Raw genomic sequence first — 23516 nt, 5'->3', positions numbered from 1 at the left:
ATTGCACCCATCATGAGTTGCTTTGCCTGCCTGAAATATGTCCTTGAACTCTGGTGATGCTTCTTGCTCTCCTGGATGGAGGGTAGAGAGGTGTGTGTAGAGACTAGCCTCCTGCTCAAAGGCAACAGTCACACTTGTTGCTCTGCCCTGCCCACTGTAATATGGCCCTTGGAAGGTTGCCCAGAATAGAATGTGGCCCCCGGACTGAAAGTGGTTCCTGACCAAGATATGTATGTGGCCGAGATATGCCTCACTGCAGCCTCCATCACTACAGGATAGGATAAGTTCTGAGCCATGTTTCCTTGGATTTGTTATGAGTCTTCCTTCGGTTGCATTCAAACCAGCATCCTAGCTGCCTCATGGCCTGTTGCCCCTGCAAAACAGTGCATCATGGAGAAACCTATCTAGGCTAGATAGTTCCAAGAGAACGTTTTTCCACATATCCTACTGGGCAGTATAAACCATTGGTATCCAAGACCTTTTGGGGCAGAACATCCTAATATATCTCCCCACACCCATCAAACCTTGAGGATCCCTAATGACCAATTCTGTCATTCATCTAAAGCTTTATTATTTGCCCTTGTGTATTTGTTGGCTCAACTCTTTGAAAAGCCACCAGTTGAGTTGCACAAACAGTCTGCTCTGTATCCATTGATCATTCACTAGAGGCAGCTTGCTCATTTCTGCAGCAGAATTCATTGTTTCTTACAGAAAGACTCCATATTGCTTCCAGAATCTGAACACCTTAGGACTTTGTCTGAAGGTTGCCCATCCCTTCGTCCTCATCCCCTTAGGCCACTGCATGAGATTTACTCGTGTGCAGCAAAACTGTACACTGGAAGTTAGTGTAGGGGGAAGATTAAAGCAGGTGCAGAAGCAAAACAGGTGCAGGGAATATTTTATGGCTAAACAAAGTCCCAGAATTTGCCTGACAATAAAATATTCTCCGCACCTGTCAGCTTCTGCTTTCTACATCTGTTTACTGTGTAATGCAGCCTGCTTTCCTCTAGCAGGGAAAAACCACCTTGGGCAATAATTCCAGGAGGAAGAAGCCGATGTGTGCAACAGACAGGTCAGGGAGAGACAAAACTAAAATGAAATAAAATGCCGCAAAAGTGCTGGTGTGCACAGCTCCTTTTAATAACTAGGTTATCAAGGCAATGCATTATATATTATACTCCTTCCCATGGTTGCTTAGCCTGTGGCGCATATACCCTCTGGTATGCTACCGAAGAGATGTAAAGTAGCAGAGATAATAAAAGTCTTTAGGTAAATACATTTCGGAGTCTTTTAAATTACAATTGCAATAATCATAATAGCCCAGTAGGTGGAGAAAACAAGCCTAGTTTGTACTCCTGTAGGGCACAAGTCAATGAATCAAAAACTGCACTTGCTCACAATATTCCCTATTTCTGTTAAGCACAAGTGCAAACCCCAAAAGGAAAATACATTAATAATAAGAAAGTCTAATTAAAAAATCAGTACAAAACTTGCTCCTGCCATCCTTTTTCTTGGAACAGTTTCATTTCTGCCTGTTACACAGCTGCTTATATGCACCAGAAGGATCTCTGGTTAGAAAAGGATGGCAAATATCAAAATCGCTTTGAGAAATGGTTCAATAAGACACACCGGATGGCTCAAGTCAGTGAGCCAAGCAACACAGCTAGGAGCAGTGGGATAAAGGATGCCAGAAGGATCCAAGATACTTGATCTAGAGAGAGAAAAGTGGTGAGAAAGAGGGGGGAAGGCACAAGGAAGAGGTGAGAAGATGCTTTATACAACATCGGCCCATTAGCCCATCTTGCTCAGGGCTTTCTAAATTGACTAACAGTGAGTCTCCAGGGCAAGCTTCCTCAACCTCGGCCCTCCAGATGTTTTTGGCCTACAACTCCCATGACCCCTAGCTAGCAGGACCAGTGGTCAGGGATGATGGGAACTGTAGTCTCAAAACATCTGGCGGGCTGAGGTTGAGGAAGCCTGCTCCAGGGTTTCAGACAGGGGTCTATCCCAGCCCAAATGGGACATGCCAGGGAGAGGTGAATGACTTTTAAGATGCACTGTAAAAAGGGGGGGGGATGCAGTTAGATCATGTTCTTTACTCTGTATTCAACACTTTACTGCAGACCCTTTGACATACTTTTCTTGCGGACAAATCTGTTAAGGAGTTAAATCCTAATTAAGCACATAGAGAAGTCTTAGCTCATTCTCTGCCTAAAATCTGGTTGTTGAGTTGGGGGGGTGCCTGTGAACGGACATGCTATCAACTCAGTACTCAGTAAAAGTGTTAGCGCTCTCCAGAGTAAATAAGCCTTTATGAAGGTTCTTTCAGTTGCAGAATGAAACTTCTCCATTTTGTCACTGGTGCTTCATATTACATTAGCTCAAGCCACATTTCTTAGAAATGGTGCCGCTGTTAGTATTCCAGCTGTCCAAAGGAGAGGAAATGCCACCAAGCCCATGGACTCGAAGGCACAGAGCGCCGGCTTGGAAAGTTGTTTGCTTTCTGTTAGCTGTTTTAATATAACAGAGTTATTGCTTTAATATTGGTATATATCTCAGCTCCTACCATTCTTTCATTATATTACTTCTCTAACAAGTATACATTCTCTGATATTATCCACAGGCAATTGCGTAGTTTATCTGACAGTAAAGTAAAACTCTTACTTTTGATATGCTCTAGTTCATTCATCGCCAGCCACCCGGTGCCTTCTGTATGTTTTGGGGCTTTAGTCTTTTTATTTGGTGGTTGGAAATAATTGAAGAGCTGATAGCATCCAATATTAGCATTGCTTCTTAATTTGTTTCCTTTAAAATCAATGACAGAACTGTCAAATTCAGGATCAAGAACACAAATTGTACATTGGGCCCAATGAAATGTGACCATTACTATTTAGGAGAGGTAGAAGTTAATTGTGCATGGCAGAAACACATACCTTTTAAAATATGGGTAAGAAACAGCTCGCTCAAAGCCGCCAGTAAGATTTAATTTTAAGCTGAAGCAGCATACCAAGTTGAACGCACTTATTTCAGATGTTTAGTTTGTTTTTTCTTTGGGGATCCGATGTGTGAGTACCAAATGTTTACAAAGTGTCCTTTGTGCACAGTGTAATCTATACGTGTCCACATCATTTATGAATCCATGCATATTTTGAATGCAGGAAGCAAAACCTTGTGGCAAACTGTGCTATATAATCCTAAGCGTATTTATTCAGAAGTAAGTCTTCCTGAGTGTGGTGTGTTTGGGATTCCAGCCTTAATTTTTAAATGACCTGAGCAAAGACATACAAGCTGGCTCTTCCAAAGCTAGCAAGAGAGATCTGGTAGTCAACCAGTAGAGTGTGCTCTGTGAATAAGCAAACAGAAGTCATGCTGTGCAAAAGCCAGCCTTGGAAGTTTCATGATGTTTAAAGACTGGAGAGAAGAGATTGCAGGGTGAGCCAACATATATGCTGCCAACACTTGCCTGTATGGATTTTATGCCTTTGGCTGCTGCTGATGGGCATGGTTCTGCATATTTTGCTTTTATTCATGTTAAACTGATGCGAGGAGGTTTTTGGAAAGTGTAAAACAAACCTGCCTGTATAGTTCAATTTATTGAAATTAAATTTCTCTGTCCTTATGGGCTGCTGTGGCTGTAGCTACAGGAAAACAGGGCGCTGATTTAAACAGAGTTAGATCATTATTCCATCCAGCACAGTATTTTTTACACTGACTGCCGTCCAGCATTTGAGAGAGGGGTGTTCCCCAGTCCTTCCTGGGAATTGCTGGGAATTGAACTTGGAACATTTTGCATGGTGTGTGTCTGGGGTGTGTGTGTGTGTTCTGCTCCGGAGCTACAACAGCCCTTTCTTGGTCGATGCGATGGTGCAGAGCTGTGAAACGATCTTGTCAACATACACCTTTCTTCTAGTTCGAACAAGGTAGCTTAGCAAGATAAACACCAACATGTCAAAACACAACTCTTTTTCACAGAAATATTAGCTAATGATGCAAGTGTTCATCTGTGACAGAAAAGTGAAATTAGCTTCAGATTAGAACAGGGTCTGAAACAACTTGTTCAAGACAGTCTCATGGTAATCTAGGTCAAAACGTCATTCTTGTTGAGATGAAATTTTGTCTGAGATTTAAATTAAGTGCACAGTCCTGTATTGGGAAGGGCCATTTTAGAATTAGAGGTTTTGTCATCTTGGGTTTTTAAAAATTTTGTCTTTCTTTTATAACTATCATACAGGTGACTTTTAGTGCTATTGACTAAATGCATGTTTGCATTAATAACTGCGAGCAATATGATGTTTTCAAGGCATTCATTATAAGGAATAAGGACTACATAAACTCAGAGACTTCACTTTTGTCTTTAACGTTTCCTATGTGATGGGAAGGGCTCTCAGCATTGCACTTCCTGCCCCTTCCTTCCTCAATTCCACCTCATTGCTCATCTACCCTGGAAGGAAAATGTGGGACCCACTTGCTTCAGCAGATAGGGAAAGAGGGTGAGTAACAAGACACTGAAGGAATGGACAGGAGGTGGAGTTCCTGCCACCACATCTGTATGTGAAAAGCTAATGGCAGATGCCATTCAAAATGTGATGTAGACTCTCATAAGGAGGGCATTTGCAAGATGAGACTGAAGCAATGGCAGTGTAAGAGGAACTTGTTTACAGATTCAATGTAGGATTAAGACAAGATCGGTATGAGGTGATGGATGGGTGAATCTATCAATTTTGATTTCTCTCAGTTCCTCATTTTCAATATTAAGTTCTACCCGTGTTGTGGCCTCTTGGTGAATAGAAGGCTCTGCTGATCTCTTCCCATCCTTGACCCAGATGTAGATCTTTATTCCACCTTTGTTCCAGGCGCAGATCTTCATTCCCTCCCTTCTTCCCTAGTAGGAGAGCACTATTTTGTGGTTGGCCTCAGGTGCCAAAATGTCTTGGGCTGGTCCTAGCTGTGAATTACTATTATTTACAACCTAGTCAGTGACTTGCTTTGGCTTGCAGATCAGGGGAGAGTCTCAGACAAAGGAGGAGAACCTGGTGGCAGAAAGTTCTTAACCAGAAGGGGTGAATGAACAGAATGGGACATTTTGTTTGACCAGATCTTCCTTCCCCACATGACACAGGACCCAGGATGCAGCTGGGGGTGCCATTACACCTCCATGCCTGAAAAAGGGCCTGAATCATACTTAGCAGGAACCAGCAGAAGAATGACTAGGCAGCTGCTACAGGTCCACCAACACTTGAGCACTCACCTGCCTCCACATTTTAGCTCAAATGTATTGAGCAGTTGCAGTATCCTGGTAGGAAGTCACCATTTTGACATTCTTCTATGCACCAAATTGACAGTGTGTCAGGGAATATTGGGGATGTCAAAATGGTGGATGATATGCAGACACCTGTTGCAGACCACAGTGATGCTGCTGTTGCCCTGCTCAGCGCTGTTGGTGGCAAGTACTGAATGATACTTTGCAGGACCTTCCCCTCCAACAAGTCCTGAACTTCAGTAGGAAAGGGTTTGGCTATCAAGCTGTCCCTGCATGCAGCTATCTCTCCCTTATTTGCAGGTAACCAATCAGACTCAGGAAGACTCAGGGAACCAATCAGGCTCGGTAGTTTATTCTTGTCACAAACAGTGGAGCATAAATTTAAATTTCATTGTGGCTCGCTAGCAATTTCCCTCCCATTACAATGAACAATGTCCTTGGGACTCTAATCCAGCCCTTAGCAATTAATATTGAGCTATCAAATTATCAATGCATTTAACTTGTCAGTTTGATTCTCTGTGGTTTCCTAATATGAGCCAAAACATCTTCACAAAGTTAAGGGACTTAAACCAAGCAGTCATACAGTAGAAGAGTTCCGTGCTTTTATTATTAATAGTGAATTATTGATAGATTGCTGTAGGCAGCACACAGTTCTGTATTTAGCAGGAAAGATATGCCAAGCAAGTTACTGGTCCCTGCTGTCCCAAAGGGAGCGAGCTAAGAGGGGAGAACAATGCTCTAAAGCCCAGTGCAGAAATAATGGAATAGGGAGGCATCATTATAAAAGACAAAGTAGTTTTGTGGAAGATGGATGGGTATCAGAAAGGTCTTTAGGGAGATGACAGGATTGTCTTTGGTTATATTTTCCTTTGAGGTCAGTTGTAGTTCATGATGCCGATACAGAAAAAGATGGCATTTGTGCCTGCAAAGCAATACTTGCAGTGCCGTCATATAGATGTTTACTCAATAGTAAGCCCCATTGGGTGGGATGCAACATCATGCTAAGGCAAATGTTCAATCAGTGCAAGAATTTCTGCTTCCCTAATGCAACGATCTCCCCTCTCCCCCCACTTCTCATAATAAAATCTCGCAGAGAGGATTGGGGGGGGGCACAGAGGGAGGACTCACTGTGCTGGCTCCCGCTAGTTGAGTCTGGCCCATTGAGTTTAATGGGTCTTACAGAATGGTTGAAATTACATTGTCATGACCTGTGTGAGTAATATAGGATTAACTAACCACATATCTCAACACAATTGTCATAGGCCAGGAGTCAGGCTTGCCTGCTGAACAGCAGCCTGAAGGGGTTAGAAGGTGGACTGACTCCATCTGCAACTGATCAGACTTCAGGGACACTGAGGAGAAGGCACTGAGGAGAACCAGCTGGCTCTGGCCTTCTTAACCAGAGCTCTCAGCAGACGTCAGACGCTGGAAACAATGCCCGTGGTTCCCAGCCATACCTTGCTGCTTCCTGCTCAACATCTGGACCCTTGGCTCAGTGATCATCTGGCTTCCCTAACCTGTGGACTGTCTGACTTCGTGTATGGATTCTGCTCTCAGGCAAGTGTTCCTTGGAGACTCCTAGCTTGCTTGGCAACAGGACTCGGACAGGGTATGACAACAATGAACAATCACACCGTCTGAATCCTGCAGTTACTTTTAAAGGAACAGGAACATGGCAGGCCATTGTTTTAGTCAGTTGATTACGTAAAGCAAAGAGTTCAGTATCTTCCATCAGACCCAAAGAGCACACAGGATCAATGCTTTGGGGCAGGACCAGAGGTCAATGGTAGAGTATATGCTTCGCATATACAATATCTTATGTTCTGCCTTTGGCATAAAATGAGCAAGTAGCAGGTGATGAAGATGTGTACCTTGCACTTTTGCAAACTATACTTGGCTCACTTTTGTGTAACTACAACCTTTCCTCCCACATCTGGGACTGAGGAACATTTTTCCAGAAAAAAGGTATTCTAAAATGAAGGAAATCTCACCTGGCTGTTAAATCTTTCCCTTTCCCTATACATTTCAGCAATGTAGTTTGTTAAGCTTGCACACACTGCCAGCTGTAAATTTGCCAACGTGCTGTACATTAAAAGGTTAAACTGAATGCTACAAAGCCAGCATTAAGAATGAGATTAAGAGTGCAGACCTAAGCAGCAACTGCAAGAGGCTGACCTCTCATTCAGAATGATTACCAGTTGTTGCTGTTTTACACAGGGAGGGCAAACGGGCAATATAGGCAGTAGCTTGACTTTAAATTTAGCATTTGATTCCTATTTCCTATGACATCAGTTAAATAACATGTCAAGGAAAATTACACATGGGAAACTAAACCCTGCTTTTCTCCTCATCACACAAATAAACCTACTGAGATGTGTTCAGATCCAAAACACAACAGTGTAAAACCAAAAAAGCCCACCAAAACCAGGAGGGTTATTCCTTATTTGCCCCTGTGTGAACCCAGCCTAGGAATAATTCTGGCTTCATTGTGATTCTGTTGGTGAAAAGAAAAAGATGATCTGATCAAGAAATCACTGGGTCAGTTTAGTATTACTAGAAACATGGAGCTTCTGCCAACACTGGAGCTTAATCTACAACTTGTGGTAGGGCTGGATGAATCTGTTACAGTTTCTCATTTTACCAACCTTAAATTCCGTTCACTCCATTTCCACTTCAATGAGCTGTTTTTGCTTTGAAGAGGTCCACATGAAAATTTACATATACATTTTGTCCCACTATATGCATTTTTATATCTAATTTTACCTAATGCCTGCATTTTGTAATCATTTCCCCACAATGTAATGTAGTTTTGTACATTATTTTCACTAATATATTCATTTTTTGTGCATCACAAAGTTTGGAGGTGTGCAAGTTTTGAAGGATAGCTGTGTTTCACTGCACTTATTGGTTTGGCAAATTCAGATTAGGTGAGGTCACGTTAAAATATAAACTGAATGGATTGCCCGCCCGCCCGCCCGCCCCCAATCCTTAATTTAAGAAGATAATTTTCTACCTCTTGAAGAGGAGGTGGAAAACTTTGCCTTTGGAACATTATATTCCTTACAACCACTAGATAATGCAATACAATTTTACTTTAATTAGGGGTTTTACCTAGGACACTACTTCCAGATTAATCTATGACTTTGCTAATATAAAGACTGCCATGGTCTCTGTGGCACAATGGATCAACGCATCTGGCTGTTACCCAGAAGAGTGGTGGTTTGAGCAAACACAATAAAGGCTGTGGGCAGGATTCCTGGGTTGCAGGCAGAGATGGATTTAGGGAAGTGCAACCAGTTTGGTTGAACTGGGTGCAGAGCCTTGGGGGTGTCATTGGGGACATCACAACTATGATTTAGAATGGAGCATGAGAGGTGGAGGGGCACCAAATTATGGCCTTGCACAGAGCGCTGCTGAAATTTGAGACCCCAAGGTCCAGTGCTGTTGCAGGCGGTTGAACAAGATGGCCCATGGGGTCCTTTCCAACTCTAAAATTCTAGGTTTTTGCTTAATTTATCACTTTAAAAATATGTCAATGGGATTTTAAAATGGAGCTTCTACTGCAAAGAGGGTAGGGGGACCAACCGATAAATACGGACTGGGAAATAAGAAAGACATTGTCTACTTGCAAAACTAGGAGAAGAGGTCTTAGCCAGAATCAAGCTGGCTAACAGCAAATTGTGATCTAGTTGATGCAATAAAATCAGACAAGTTAAAGCCAGCCTTCAAGTAAAAGATACACTATTTTTCTGAGACAAATCTATACTTTTGACCAGCATCTGGTTTTATCAGCAAACTGTATATAAAAAAACTCATTGTTAGGATTTACCAGCTTTGAACTAGCAGCACTAGACTTAGTGCCCATTATGATGGATTTGGTGTCCATTACTGCAATCATATGAATTCTTGGAAGCAGGCCTGCAGAAAACTCTGTCCTTTCCTCATGCCCCTTCTGTGCTCTTTGGCTTTTTTGATCCTGCATTGTCCACAATACCTTCATGTCCTCCTTGAACTGTTTCCTGAGCAGCAGGATCACCTTGTACTTGTGGCTCCCTTTTCTCTGAACTCTGCTGCTTTCTTGGCTGCCTGATTCTGCCCATATTTTTTCTGCCTTTCCTGCTTAGACTCAAGGCAGCAATGTAGAATGTTGTCTGAAGTGAGTCAGAACTTGGCTTGGCAATATGTGGAATCATGGAGTGATTTTAATTAGACATTGCATTTAACTCATATGTTATAGTGTCACTTTCAAAGCTGTCTCTGGATATTCATTTTTAGAAGGCAAAGGCCTAGTTGTGTTGCTGATATCGTTGTCTCTGATAATGGACTTATCAGATAAGAGCTTTGATATTCATTACCAGTCAGGAGATCCCTACTCTGGCAGGCCTGGGGCCTAGCTTGGCACAGGCAGACAAAGGATCTAGGTCTGAAATAGGGCATGTGAACTAAGACATAGCCATGAATGGGCTCGAGGTCAGACAAACAGGGATTGGCAGGCCAGAGGCAGGAGATACTGGGAGAATTTGTGCAGTCTGTCAGACCAACCTAAAACAAGGCCTATTGGGGTCAGCTGAGGATGTCAGGTGGTGGTATCAGCACTCAGGCCAGTACCACAGCCTAGAGGGTGCCCTTGCCCTATGGAACCTGATCTGACTGCCCAAGGCATTTTTACACCTCAGGCAGACTCCTGCTCCGCTCCCTGCCAGTGAAGAAGGGTTGAGGGAAGCTCTATATCAAGAACAAGAAGAGAAAGAAAGATTGAGATAGGGATTTGCTGCCTGGTAGATCCTGCTGCCTGAGGCAGTTGCCCTACCTTGCTTCTTGGTTGGGCTGGCCCTGAATAAAGATCTGCATCAGGATCTGCTGCCCCTGTGGATTCTGCTGCCTGAGGTGGTCACCTAACCTTGCCTCATGGGTGAGCTGGTCCTGCAACTACTGCAATCACAAAATTGGTTGATGCAGGAGGCAAAACATGGAAGAACGGCAGCTAGAGTCCTTGGTTCAAGATGCCCCCTTGGTGCCATATATCCTCAGTTGTTCCAGCATCTATTGTGTGCACATTTGTTTCCATGGCTGCAATGTACTCATGTACAAGTCATTGGTGCCCACCACTGCAAAACCACACCCACACACGTGTGTTCAGTGAAAGCTCTGAATACTGCTGGGACATCTGAAGAGGTCCAAGTTCTCTTCTTAAAGACTCAAAGTCTCCCCCCACAGAGCTACCTACCACTAGCTGCCCTTTTTATAAATGTTACTCATCAGTACCTTTGAAGGATTTGAATCTTAAAAGGCAGGATAGTGATGATAATCTAGACAACATAATAGACTGGATGGAAAAGCAAACGCTTGCACAATCCTGATTTTGTGTTTGTCTAAGATTCTGCTGCTTTAGGCTGCTGTCCTATACACACTTACATTGAAACAAGTTTATTTGAACTTAGCGGCGCTGACATCTGAGTAGACACATACAGGATTGCACTGCATGATGTAGTGGTTAGTGTGCTGGAAGACCAAGAATCGTACCCCCACTCAGCCAGGAAGCTCACTGTCCTTGGGCCACTTACAATATCTTATCCTAACCTACCCCACAGGGTTGTTGTGAGGATAAAATAGGGGGGAAGGCAGGACACCTCAAACTCTTTAGAGGAAAGGTGAGAGATAATGGTAATGGGAGTGGGAATGAAAAAAAATGATACTTTGATTAAAAATCAGATATTACAGTTTTGAATCGCCTTTTTATTTTCTTAAGCATTGTTAGCAATTGTTGCACTTGCAGAGGTTAGGTACACTGAACAAATATTAAGAGTTTCAAGCGCTGCTTCTTTTCCATCACCGGGAGCAATTTTATAAAGAAGCTGTAGATTTCGGTGGCCTATGTTTCTATTTATGACTACCCAGGGTGGTAAAATATTCTATAAAATTATAAATTTGGTGGGTCTTGTGGTCCCACACCTTATTAGACTGTCAAAATGAATAGTTACATCCATTCTTGATATAACAACACACATAATTACAAGGTATAAAACTTGGGCTGAAGCATATAAAGGAAATAAGCTGGAATAGGTTGCATAAGATGAGTCAGGAGGGTACAGTGTCCTCACAATAAGGGATTTCATATTTCAAGAAATGGATACTGGTGGTTGAAAGCAAATTCCCTTTCAGAAAATAAATGTGTTCAGGGTACAGAAATGTTTGACGTCGTCTATCATTGCCAACAAGTTACGCTTGCATTGTTCGTTGTTTGAGGTAAAGAAGAAAAGGAAGCAAAGTGAGAATAACCTGACTTTACCCAAAAATTATTCAAGGAGGCTATCACAATAGGCCTGTTTCAATGGGGTTTAGTAAATAACATTTTCAGTCTGGTAGGTGAATGTTTATAGTAAATATAAAAATATTACAGAACTGGAAAAATGGATATCTTGAGGAAGTATGATACGCTAAATCTAGAGAGCCATTATATCTTGCACCACAGGCCCATTTAATGAACAATCTTCCGTATGATTTCAATTCCATTTCTTGTTTTTTTATCAGGGGAGAGATTGAGTGCAAATATAGTTTGGGCTACTGGTTCTTGGGGCCACAGGTATTTGTGTGCCAAGGCCTGTAGTTAATAAACATACCAACACAAGTGTTTCGGATTATGGACTAAAACAGGCCACAAGTTTATTAGTTACAGATGTGAGCAGTTTGGCTTAGGCATTGGGTGAAACCAGGCTATATCTTGACTCCAGCCCGTCTGCAGGGAGTTGAACTAAGAATAAACCACCAGAAGGGGGAGCCCTATGACTTACATCAAATAGGGGCACCCCAAGGGGTCCCCATTGGGGTAGTGGCATGGCCCTAGTCAATGCCTAGGCTTCGGACAGAATCCACACTCCTGGATCCCTTTAACAGGATACCCTTATCGAGGAGGGGCAGGCGGAGGCTACAACCTCCCCTCCCTTAAACAAAGGGTTACCCAATGCCTTACTTTACAAAGTTGTGACGATTGCTACAAGGTAGGCAAAAACCAAATGGCGTTTAGTACCAATTTGCCAAGTGGAAGAATTCCTACCCAACCCCAACAAGGCGGCCGATGTTTGTCCACAGCAAGGTCATGTCAAACCAAAGCTTAAAAAGAGGGTGTGTGGAGATCTGGCATAGAGATGAGATTGGGAAGCCCCTGGCCGTGCTGTGGTTCAAATTACCCATGGCCATACACCCCACTGGCATGGATTGGCCGGGCAGGGGTGACGCAGCCAGGGCTGGCACAGAGGGTGTGTGAATCTTTTCCCTGCTAGCTGGATCACGGTGAGAGCCTGGATGCCCTGCTGTAAAGCCACCCATCGCGGAAGGTGAGCGGACTTGTTATGGATATGACATATCATTAAAATAGTTCTGTATTATAACTTGTACTGTCTGTTTCCCTAGGCAAGGTGAACCTTTTACTCTTAAATGCTGTACAAACACCCAAGAACCACACACACACACACACTGCTGTCAATGAATCCAGAAAGAAAGAGTCCAAATGTGATCATTTCAAAAGTTCTTAGCTGAGATACCGAGGGAGCAATTTGCTGGGAATCTCTGTTGTAAAGTTCCTGCTACAGTGATGGAAATCACACAAGAAAATGGAAGATAAGGCTATCAGTGGCTGCTAACCCTAATGGATATGTTCCACCTCCACTGTCAAAGACCGTGTGTTGCTGAAAACAACGCGAGGGGAGAGCGCTGTTGCACTCAGGTCCTGTTTGCATGCTTCCCATAGATCTCTTTTTGGCCACTGTGAGAACAGGATGCTATTCTAGACAGACAATTGATCTGATCCAGCAGGCTCATCTTCCAGGCCAATGGTTCTCACTTTTTTCTTTGGGTCAAGTTTTTAGAATAAAAATTTGCTCTCCCCTTACCAAATATTTTCTTGATAAGAAATACATTGGAAAGCAAAAAGAAACATCTCCTAGCAGTGCTTGATTTATAAAAAAATTGTATTCTTTTCCCACTTTTATATTAGCACACTTCCCTTAAAATATTTTGTTTTTGTAAACATTGGTTGGTGAGCTGCAAAATTGCAAAATTCGGATAAGTGTGAATTTTGAAAGAGGGCCATATTTCAGTTCACATATTCTTTTGGAAAGTGTGACTTTGATAGATTCACCTTTAAATATAACCTGAAATGAATTTCTCACCCACCCCTATTAGGGAGCATGTCCCTTTGAATAAAGCAGGACAAGGATTCCTGCACTGCAGAGGGTTGGCTGGATGATCCTTGGGGTTTTTTCCAACTCCACAATTCTATGAAATGCACAAACACATGCACACACCCCTTTAGAATTGCTAAAATGTTCTGTCTCTGATGCTAAAGCAGGAGGCAACATGACTAGTGATGAATAAAGCATTTTGAAATTGAAAACAATAGAACTATTTCCCACTCTTGAATATGGGTCATGAAAAGTTGAACAGATGAAATCCTTAAGCGCAGCAGAAAGTTGTCTTTTTCTTAAATGACAAATTGCTTTGCAGCAGCAAATATTCCACAAAGTGATTCTGATGCCCATATCATATAAAATATGTGATTAGTTTTATGATGGTTTGACTTGATTTTATTGCATTCCCTAAGGAAACCTATAATAAAATTTTAGCATGGTTCTTACAGGGTGAACAATGGAGCTAGATAATGGAGTCATGTCAGGACTGAATAATTTTAGCTTTGTCTGTGTATAGGCAAAGCATCCTTCCTTTTCTGCCATGAAATGTCACCAACCTTCTAACTCAAAATTGATTTTTTAAAATGAAATTAAAAACAGGATTCTAGTGGTATCCTTACCATCAGCTAATTCTAGAGGTGTCTTGCTTCTGGGCACACTGGTGGGCTCTAGAGATAGGGCCTTATTGCTAATGGTCCCATATCTCTAGAACTCCCTCTAGGGGATAGGAATGGCATTATCCATACTGGGTTTTAAAGTGGCCTTGAACTGCTTTTTAGCTGAGATATTGGGTTGAATTTTTCGGCTATTTGGTGTTGTGTGTGGATCTAACTTGTTTTTTCCAGTTGTTTAATTAGTTTTATACAAGTGCTCTGCTGGATTGTAAAATGTTTTAAGTGGAGGTTTTAAATTATTGTGTATTGCGGAAATGGGATATGGTGGTTTAATATTTTATCTTTTGTATTGTAAGCATCATGGGAGGGTTTTGCCTTAAAAGGCAGCACGGAAATTTTTAAAACAAAACAAAAACACAGTAAAATAAATTACAGAACTGCTCTTATGTCGACACTGGCACAGTTTCAGTGATACATATGCATAAGAACTGATGGCTTATGTTGTGACTTTGGGATCTACTTACCCAAAAGACACCTAAGGACATTGGTGAGCACCCCCCTGCTTCACATTTTGGGCAGAAATGGCAAGTAGGTCCTTATACCCAGTGGCATTTCTCCTGTTTTGAAACTTAAATTCCTTCAGGGATCAAACAAAGCCTGAGCTAGAGTGCCATCAGCACAGGTTTTTTTAAAAAAAAAACCACAAGGCAATATATATATTGAAACAAAATCCTGATGCGTTTCGGAAGCTCCTCCACCCACCTTCCCATTAAGGAGACTGTTATTCTGCCTACATGGCAGCAAATACTCCACTTAGTAAGTCAACATGGGTTCTTAGAATTGTACTCTACTGCTGCATTTTTTGTGTTGGTGTGGGCTTTATGTAATTTATAAAGATTTGTGGATGGCATATAAATAGGCAAAATGAATAAAATACAAAACAGAGTGTTGGCAGTTCAGCAAGTACTGAATGCTACAAGGCTTGTATGAGTAGCTCTGTGGATCAAGCACTAGCTCCAGGGCTGAGGATCTGAAGAGCCGTTCCTGTGATCTCATAGCCTGGAAAGGCAAATGATGCTGGTGGCCTAATCTGGTGCTCCTAATGTAAAGACTTGCAGGCCTGCTGGTTTCCATCATTCTCTGGAAGAAACCTGACTCTTCCCAACCCTTCGCCTGCATCTTCTTTCTTCTGGCCAGCTGTTCTTCACCTGTCCTGGGCTCCCAGCCTTCAACTAGCCTCCTGTCTGCCCTGGAGCGGCCATGTGTCCTGTTCTACAGAGAATGGTCCTCTCTTCTTTTTGAAGGGCTGTCCTATGGGTCCAAGTCCAGCTTAAAGATAAAGAACCAGAAGGAGTGAGCAAGCGCCTTGAAGCTGCTCACCAATGGTTAGCACCTGAATAGCAGGCTAAACAGCCACACAGGTTACTTTGTCACAGTCTCCCCCACTCTGGTGAGAGGTATGGTATTTCTCTTTAAAATATAGTAATTATTTCCTAAATATAGATTAGTATATGCAAATCTGGTCCCCCTCTTGTGCCCCATTTTTGGCCATGCCTAAGTGGCCATCCTCATCTGCCATTTTCTGCCTGGGTGTTTTACAATTTGTCTCAGCTGATTCCAGAGGCAAAGAAAGAGGATAAATTGGGCCGGCATCACGACACCTTCCAAGGCTCTGCATCCATGCAGGGGACCCAGTGCTGCTCTCCTGACCCATGTAGTCCTCCTACTTTTTCTTTTTTGCCATTGCCACATGTTCATCTACTGTCTCCAATCATGCAAATTTGGACAGGAGCAAATAGGAGCATCCCCTCTCATTTCCCTTTAACTTGCTCACCTCAGGTGCTGTGTGTGTATTGGTCCAGGGAGAAAGAGATTGTAATGAGAGTAGTGGAGTCTTGTAGACTCAGAGGAAGAGGGAGCACCTCAAAGAGGAGAGCTCACTGAGGGCATCTTGTCCAAGGGCATGGAATTCTTACTGCAGCTCTCACTGGTAAGGGAGAAGACTTCATACCTAATAGTAGAGTTCCTGATGGCTTTTAATCCAGCTTTGTTTAGAATACATTTTGCCATTACTTTTCAGTCATCTGAAGCCTTGTCTGCATGACACACCATTGGCATGCTGAAACTGTATGTATATATTTTGTGTGTGTGTGTGTGTGTGTGTGTGTGTGGTGTGTGTGTGGTGGATCTTGGTTTAAGGCTAAGCATTTGGATGATGATTTTTTAGAAAGAGATCTTTTCCAGACATATGATCATGCAATTCTGGTAATACCCAAATATATAACCATGACAAATATGGGCTTAGCACGCCAGTATCTATCTATCATCTATCTATCTATCTATCTATCTATCTATCTATCTATCTATCATCTATCTATCTATCATCTATCATCTATCTATATCTATCTCTCTAATCTATCATCTATCTATCATCTATCTATCTATCTATCTATCTATCTATCTATCTATCTATCTATATCTATCTATCTATCTATCTAAAAAAGCTTGCAACCTGATAAGGTGTCATTTGGCAAAACTGAACTTTCATTGCATGGGTTTGTGTCAGTAAGTACACTGTTCATTTCCCCCCCCTAGCCTGGCTTATATTCTTCAGTTTTATATCTTGCTGGAAATAGAAAACTGTCAGTTGCATGCTTCAATAGTCCTATGGCAGTACAACCTAGAACTGAAATGTGTACACGCAGAAAGAGTAAGAGGCAGTGTTGGATGAATGCAGACTAACTGGTTGAACGGATGTGAACTTTGAAGTTCTCATTACAGTGGTGTGAGGCAAAAGCTTGAGTCTGAATCTTTTTCTTTTTCTGGTTTTCTAGAAAAAACAACAACCCCTTAACTTTACTGTCTTAAGGTTATTAGCTATTCCTCCAGGGTATGAAGCTTGTTTTCTAATAGAAAACAGTCAGACATTTTATAGGCAGCTGGAGCCAGAAATGTGGAAGGGACATAATTAGCTGGATTCTTCTACACTAATTTTAGTTTTGCACCAATGTGATTCCACTTGACATCACCAAATACAGTAAAGCCACGCCTGGTTTATACTGTTCGCTATGAGAACACAATCAGCCCCAGGATTATCATGGCTGATCAAGCCAGTGAACCAATGTGCTTCTGAAATGCTGAATAAGTGACAGTTGACAAAGAGACAATGCTGTGAGCTTTACTATGTAGGCTGGCACGAGGGCTTGTACTGCTGTTATGAAAGTAGCAAAAAGTGTCAGGTCGTGTTCACCTTGGGTTTTCATAGGCATCATGGGGACCTGCAGCCCTTCCTTGAGGCTCCTGCATGTTTACAGATTTTATGGAGGCCTGATTGATTGATTGATTGATTGATTGGATGGATGGATGGATGCATTCAGTGGTGGGTATACATTTTGGTGGCCCTGAAGCTTGAACTGTTATGGGGACCCCTTTGCAAACAGCAATGGTTATCTTTTTCAATAGGGTTGTTAAATGACACATCATTTTTTTTTTTAAAAAAAAGATTAACATCTCAGATTTTGAATAAAATTGCTGTACTGGGTTATCTCACATATCAAAGTCACTGGTGCAAATAAATATTTCCTATGCCATATAGTTTTCAGGTTATTTGGGTGGGGATGTTAATTAGGGAAATGCTATATGCATGCATGGATAAAGTTGCTTCTGGGCCCCTTCCGGAATTAGGGACCCTGAAGCTTGAGCTTCCTTGTTTCATAGCAGATCCACCCTGGTTGCATTTATTTCTTAACCATTTCTCCAAGGAGCTCAAGGTGGCATATAAGGTTCTTTGTCTCCACATTTGATCCCCACAACCACCTTATGAAGTAGGTTGGGCTGAGAGGCAGTAACCGGCCCAAGGTCACCCAGTGAAATTCCTGCTCTTCTCCCCTATTCATACCATACATTATTCCTACTACAAGACCAACATACTTAAGATTCATTTTTTGAAAATGCCATTGGGAACTTTTCTGTGCATTGTTAAAGCATAACCTCTGTTCCATTGGTACACCGTTTTTCGGGGTTGCGCTAGGCACAGACTTGCATTCGAACAAGGCTTACTCATAGTAGACCTGTTGAAATTACTGGACCTAGAATTATAGAATCATAAGAGTTGGAAGGTGCCTTCAAGAGTCACCTAGTCCAACCCTCTGGAGTGTAGGAATCTCAGTTGGCCATGGCCATTAACTTTAATGGGTCTACTTTGAGTAGGCCTAGTAAGGAATAACTCCCTGTATTTTTTTTCAAAAACCTGTTACTAGAAATTTCGGGGGGAATGTAGGTTGGCATAGTAGCATGAACCAGGAATAAGCAGACATTAGCCCCAGAGCTAATTATCAGTGTTGAAGATCAGCCTTGGAATATATGAAGGAGCAGGAAATGATAGCAATTTTAAGCATATACAGAGTGCATGGCTTACTTATGCTACAGAATAGCCACAATAACACTGCTCCATTACAATTACACCTGAAACTGAGGATAGGTCTTTGGAGCCAATCTTTGATTCAATTGCCAATCAAAATGTCATTCAGCTTCAACCTGCAGCTGTTGCTGGTTGTTAAGCTCCTGCATTCCCCCCATGAATATTTATGCAGAATATTTACCCAAAGCATTAGCAGCCTAAAGTGCTAACATTAGGACTCTTGGAACCTGGAAATGGTTTTTAAAATCAATGCTTACAGGTAACATCAAAGGGTATGTAGTTTTGTAAAATTTTAGTATGTTGGCTACCAATCAACTTTTGACCTTGTTACTAAAGAAATAAGGACACTGGAGAACTTAAAATAAAGTTAATGCAAATAGCCATTGCTACTCTCCGTACTCCCCATGGAACAATCACACTAGAGGACTTTCCAATTACCCTGTGACCCTCAACTTGACTATTCTTTGGTCATTTAAAGCCTCTTTTTTGCTTTCCCAGGGGAAACTAAAGTGCTAGCAGCATTGTTGCAGAATCCATTTTCCAGTATGCTAGATATTGCTGAGGCTCATACTATAATGGCTGTTTTAGCTAAGCGGCATCTTCAATCAGACAATGCATCGGCAGAGGTGGACGATGGAAAATAAAAGAGCAAGCAAAGATTGCAACCGCTGTGGTGCAGGACGCAAATGGACACATTAGGGGTGTTTTAGCTAGAAGTCACATCAAGTTGAAATCTTTAGATGCTTAGAGAACAAGACCAGTGTCATACAAGATAAATGACTCTGTTAAGACTGAGCCCCATCTCAGAATCAGCAGTATGCTTCACTACTAATCTTCCACTACTCCAAAAGACCCCTGATTTTAGGCACAGTGAGACACATAGAACCCATTTAATGTAAGAGAAGGGAGAAGCATCTTTTCCATCTATCCACTCATCCATTTATCTTTTTATTCATATTCATTCATATTCATACTTTGGTGTTTTATACATCAAAAGACCAAGGACTAAAGCAAATTTAAATGTTTGACAATTTCCCTGATTGTTGCATGCCCATTTGCTGATCAGTCCTGCTGCTGAGTCTATTGAGACAAGTCTTCGTCTACAAAGACTGGTAGACAATTATCAGACCATGGCAGTGCATACAATGAAAAACCCTTTCTGCCAGTTTGGAATGTTGCACCTACAGACCTTTGGGTAGTCATTACTTGGATAGTGGATTTGCATGCATGGAAGTGTTTCTCACTAGTTGGTTCAACACTGAAATCTTGCTATACTTCCAAAGGGGATCTTGATGTTACACAATGCTTTGTATGTTCTACTTGCAGATTTCCAGGATACGTTTGAATGTGAGCAATACTGTCCAACATGTGGAAGCTAATGGCTTTTGCAGGTTTAATGCATTCTGTAATGTGATAATAACAAACATTAAGTGGAGGATGTTCATCCTTATGTAAAAGCTAACAATGTTATTGAAATGTGAGACCTCAAACTGGGCATATTTGTACCATGTAGAATAGTTATTGCTAATGCAACCCAAAATAACGTTTTCTTTGCTTTGCTTTTCTCTCTCTTGCAATAAGAAGTGCATGATACATATTCCATGTCCTGAGTGTTGTATAATGAATAGCATTAGAAAATTACTTTTAGCTGTCTGTTTCTTAAGGGTGGGGGGGGGAATCCCTTCATCTCTGCAGCGCTACCAGATGCATATTTTATTTATACGCAGTGATTTTAGACTTAAAATGTTAGAATCTGTAATACACGGTAAGACAACATATTCCCAAGATAGCACCACTGAAATTAACATGTATGGCCAGTGCTGAATTTTAGCTCATGTCTGGAATCAAGTAATGCTGTCTACTGGACTATTTGTAAATTGTATTTATGTAACTAACAGAGCAATCCTACACATTAGCTACACCAAGGCGGCAGGAGGGTGGAGGTGGAGGGAGACACTGACACTGCATCAAGGGAATGACTACATATCCTATGCTTGCTCAGCATGAGAGCGAAGGGGGAAATCATACAACCAACAAAAAATGGCAGGTACCCCCCCCACAGCATCCCTGGAAAAACTTCCAGTGCCCACCAACAAGAGCCTGTACCAGCCCTGACATGCCCCTCGTACATGGATTGAGCCAATGAAGTCACAGTGGTGAGAACATGCCCCCAGCACACTCCCTTCACCACAGCATATCCAGTGATGTCACCACGCCCCATCTCCCAGTTGATCAAACCCAGTGGCACAACCGGCAACAGCCCCACTTCTACAGGTTCTCAGGCATCCCTTCAGGCAAGGGTTCAGATTCTCTTGTGCCACTCACAAGCACTGATTTGGAGCACAGTGCACAATGGCAAGCATACCTATCATATCCAGGGGGCTGAAAAACAACACACATTATCCTTGGGAGAAGGGTTCAAGGTCAACACACCACAGCAAGAGGAGAATAAAATATATAACATTTACTATTAAGAGATCCTGGGCCAACAGCCAGTTAGTGGCCAAACAAAACAAAAAACACAGAAGGGGGCCAGCCTAGCTCCCATGAAATCTGAGAAGCCCCTCTCTTTTGTCTTCACTCAATGTACCTTTGAAGGTGGTGGGACAGACAGATGTTCTCAAAGCCTGGGCAGGCTCATAGAGGGAGATAATCCTTCAAATAGCCAGGGGTTCAAGTCACACAGGGCTTTATGGGTAATAACCAGCACTTTTGAATTGTGTCTGAAATGGGGGTGTTGTAACAAGGAGTTTCTGTCCACCCTGTAACTGAATTAATTTTTTTGGGAAAGTATGAATTTTTGAGAATGGCTCTATTTCAGTTCACATGTTGTTTTGGAAAATACAAATTAGGTGGGTTAGTTTTAAAATGTGAACTTAATCTTATTTTGTCCCCATCACTATCAGCTACCACCCCATCCAACAGGCCAAGAACTCAGAGAACCAGGCTGTATCCTTCTCCCCCCTGCTGAGTTCTCCATGATGAGTACTGAAACGGGAAAGTAGGGACATTGACAATCAACATTATATTTCTGCATTGCTGAATTAGGGATAGTGCCAGGGCAGTGTTAAAGCAGAAGATGATCCCATTGTTCCCTCAAAAATAATAATCTAGTTGTGGACTGAAAGAGCCCATCTGATACACCAAGAACTGTCAGCGGTGACATATTTTTAGAAGTCAGATTTTGTACCACTGTCTTCATTGTTTCATAGCTTCAGCTTATTTTACTTCCATTTACATTTTTAGAATTAGAAATTTTATGCAAACACTGAGAAGATGGATAATCTTGTTATGGAATTTAATATCTGTAAAACATTAAGGAATAACAAATGCTTTTAAAAGGAAGTGTTAAAAGCAAATAAAGTTTAGACTGGAAAATGTGATTTTTGTGTGACAAGACATCTGCAGCACTGTGATATGCATATTACTCTGTCATTCCTCCACAAAGCAGAATTGCATTTTTTTGTGTTTGTGCCAAGCTCAGGTTTTTATCTAAGTTGCTTGAAAAGGCTTCAGCAAATACTTTATTTAAAAATAAAAAATAAATGAGTGAAAGATATTTTGAGGTGTTAAAGTGTGCATCAAATTTGGAAGACTGTTGTCTGATAAAGGGATGAACTGAAAAGGCTGTAATGTGCTTCAAAACTCCAAGGAAGGCTTTATAGATGCCCTTCCTTCGAAGCAGTAAGCAAAAACAAACAAACTAAACTGCAGGAGGGTATGTGCACATGTGAAATCTAACTTTAGAACAACAGCAGAACCTCTGTTCTCTGAAGTCCGCTCATTCAAATTCCTGACTAATCAGATTTGTTGTTTCCTGACACTCCTGCCCCATGCGCAGATAGGCATGGTCTCACTCTTAGCCTTCAGATTTGGTCGTTGACAGGTAAGCAGCCCTGCCCACCTGTAAAAGTTCTCCACCCCTTCTCCAAGGCATGGTTTAAAAATGTGAATATACTAAAGCTGAGTCTCTTCAATATCTGCTTGGAAGACAACCTGGGAACTCTATGCATGCTTCCTCCTGATGGGAGAGAGGCAGGATACATTAAGTAAATTAAGATCCATGTCATTATAGTCATTTGTTGCTACTATACCTAGTTGTTTTTCAGCTTCTGATTATCTAAATGGTATTGGACATAAAAGAATTTAAAAATATTAATAATATAATAATAACAGTAGTTATCATATACAATATTTCAGTAATCCATACAATAGCACTGTAAGGTTGGGCAGTATTATTTATACATTGCAGGGCGGAGAGCTATTTTATGTGTCTGGAATCCCAGAGTGGAGAAACCAGCTCCAGGCAATTTGAAGTGGGAAAAGAGGTGACAGAGAAAGGGTTAAGCTACCCTACAGTGCCATTTCTCTGCTCAAAACTGCCCCCTCCTGAAAACTGCCATTAGGACTTCAATTCATGTGCTTTTGTGTAACATCTAATTAGGCCGCAAGATAACAGTGGCTTGCCTAATGCCATTTAATGAATTTGGGGCATTGACAGGTCAGGGATCCCACTTTCAGCCACCAGCTCTCAACTGTACTTTATTACACTATATTTGGTTGATGGAACTTGGAAGAATGCATGTACATTTTGAACCAATTCAAGTTTTAAGGGGGTGGGTCACGCAGTGACTTTAATACTTCATTTTCAAATGGTTAGATATTTGTAAGACAGAATCTTCAGTTTTTCTTTTCAGAGAAACGGAAGAGTTGGATAAAATACTAGGTTTCAAGGGTTTCAAAAGAAACACCCGAAAATGTTTGTTTTGCATGGGGAACTATCTTTGTGATTCCCCCCCTCTAGTTCTCTATGCTAAATTGACACTAATGAGGATATTTTGTTCAATTAGAACGAAGGATCAAGATTCAGAATGAAGTAGGGAAAGATATGCAGTTGTGTTTGTTTCTTCCAACAGTTAATGCCGTATTGACACATTTCAGATAACCCATTTTAAGGGGTATAAAGTTCAGCATGATGATGTGGCAGAAGTTCCACACATACTAGAAGGAAGCTGCAACAAAGGCATACAGAAAGG

The 23516-nt window shown here is 41.7% G+C and overlaps 1 long non-coding RNA gene across 2 annotated transcripts in view; it reads left to right on the top strand.

Annotated features, from left to right (window-relative positions):
* The window catches only part of LOC309378251, an 84432-nt gene that overhangs the window by 36902 nt on the left and 24014 nt on the right, over nt 1–23516 (top strand). Inside the window, exon 4 of one of the 2 annotated variants that reach the window (XR_014171949.1) lies at nt 18979–20986. The exons of the other annotated variant lie outside the window; for it this stretch is intronic. This is a non-coding gene — a long non-coding RNA (uncharacterized lncRNA). Of the gene's footprint in view, nt 1–18978; nt 20987–23516 lie in introns of those variants that run through there. 2 annotated transcript variants of the gene reach the window in all.

The sequence above is a fragment of the Podarcis melisellensis genome (assembly GCF_964234715.1).
Source record: "Podarcis melisellensis genome assembly, chromosome: 9".
Taxonomy (NCBI): Eukaryota; Metazoa; Chordata; class Lepidosauria; order Squamata; family Lacertidae; genus Podarcis; species Podarcis melisellensis.
Note: the sequence above shows the minus strand (reverse complement) of the source record. Positions and strands in the feature narration are given on the sequence as shown.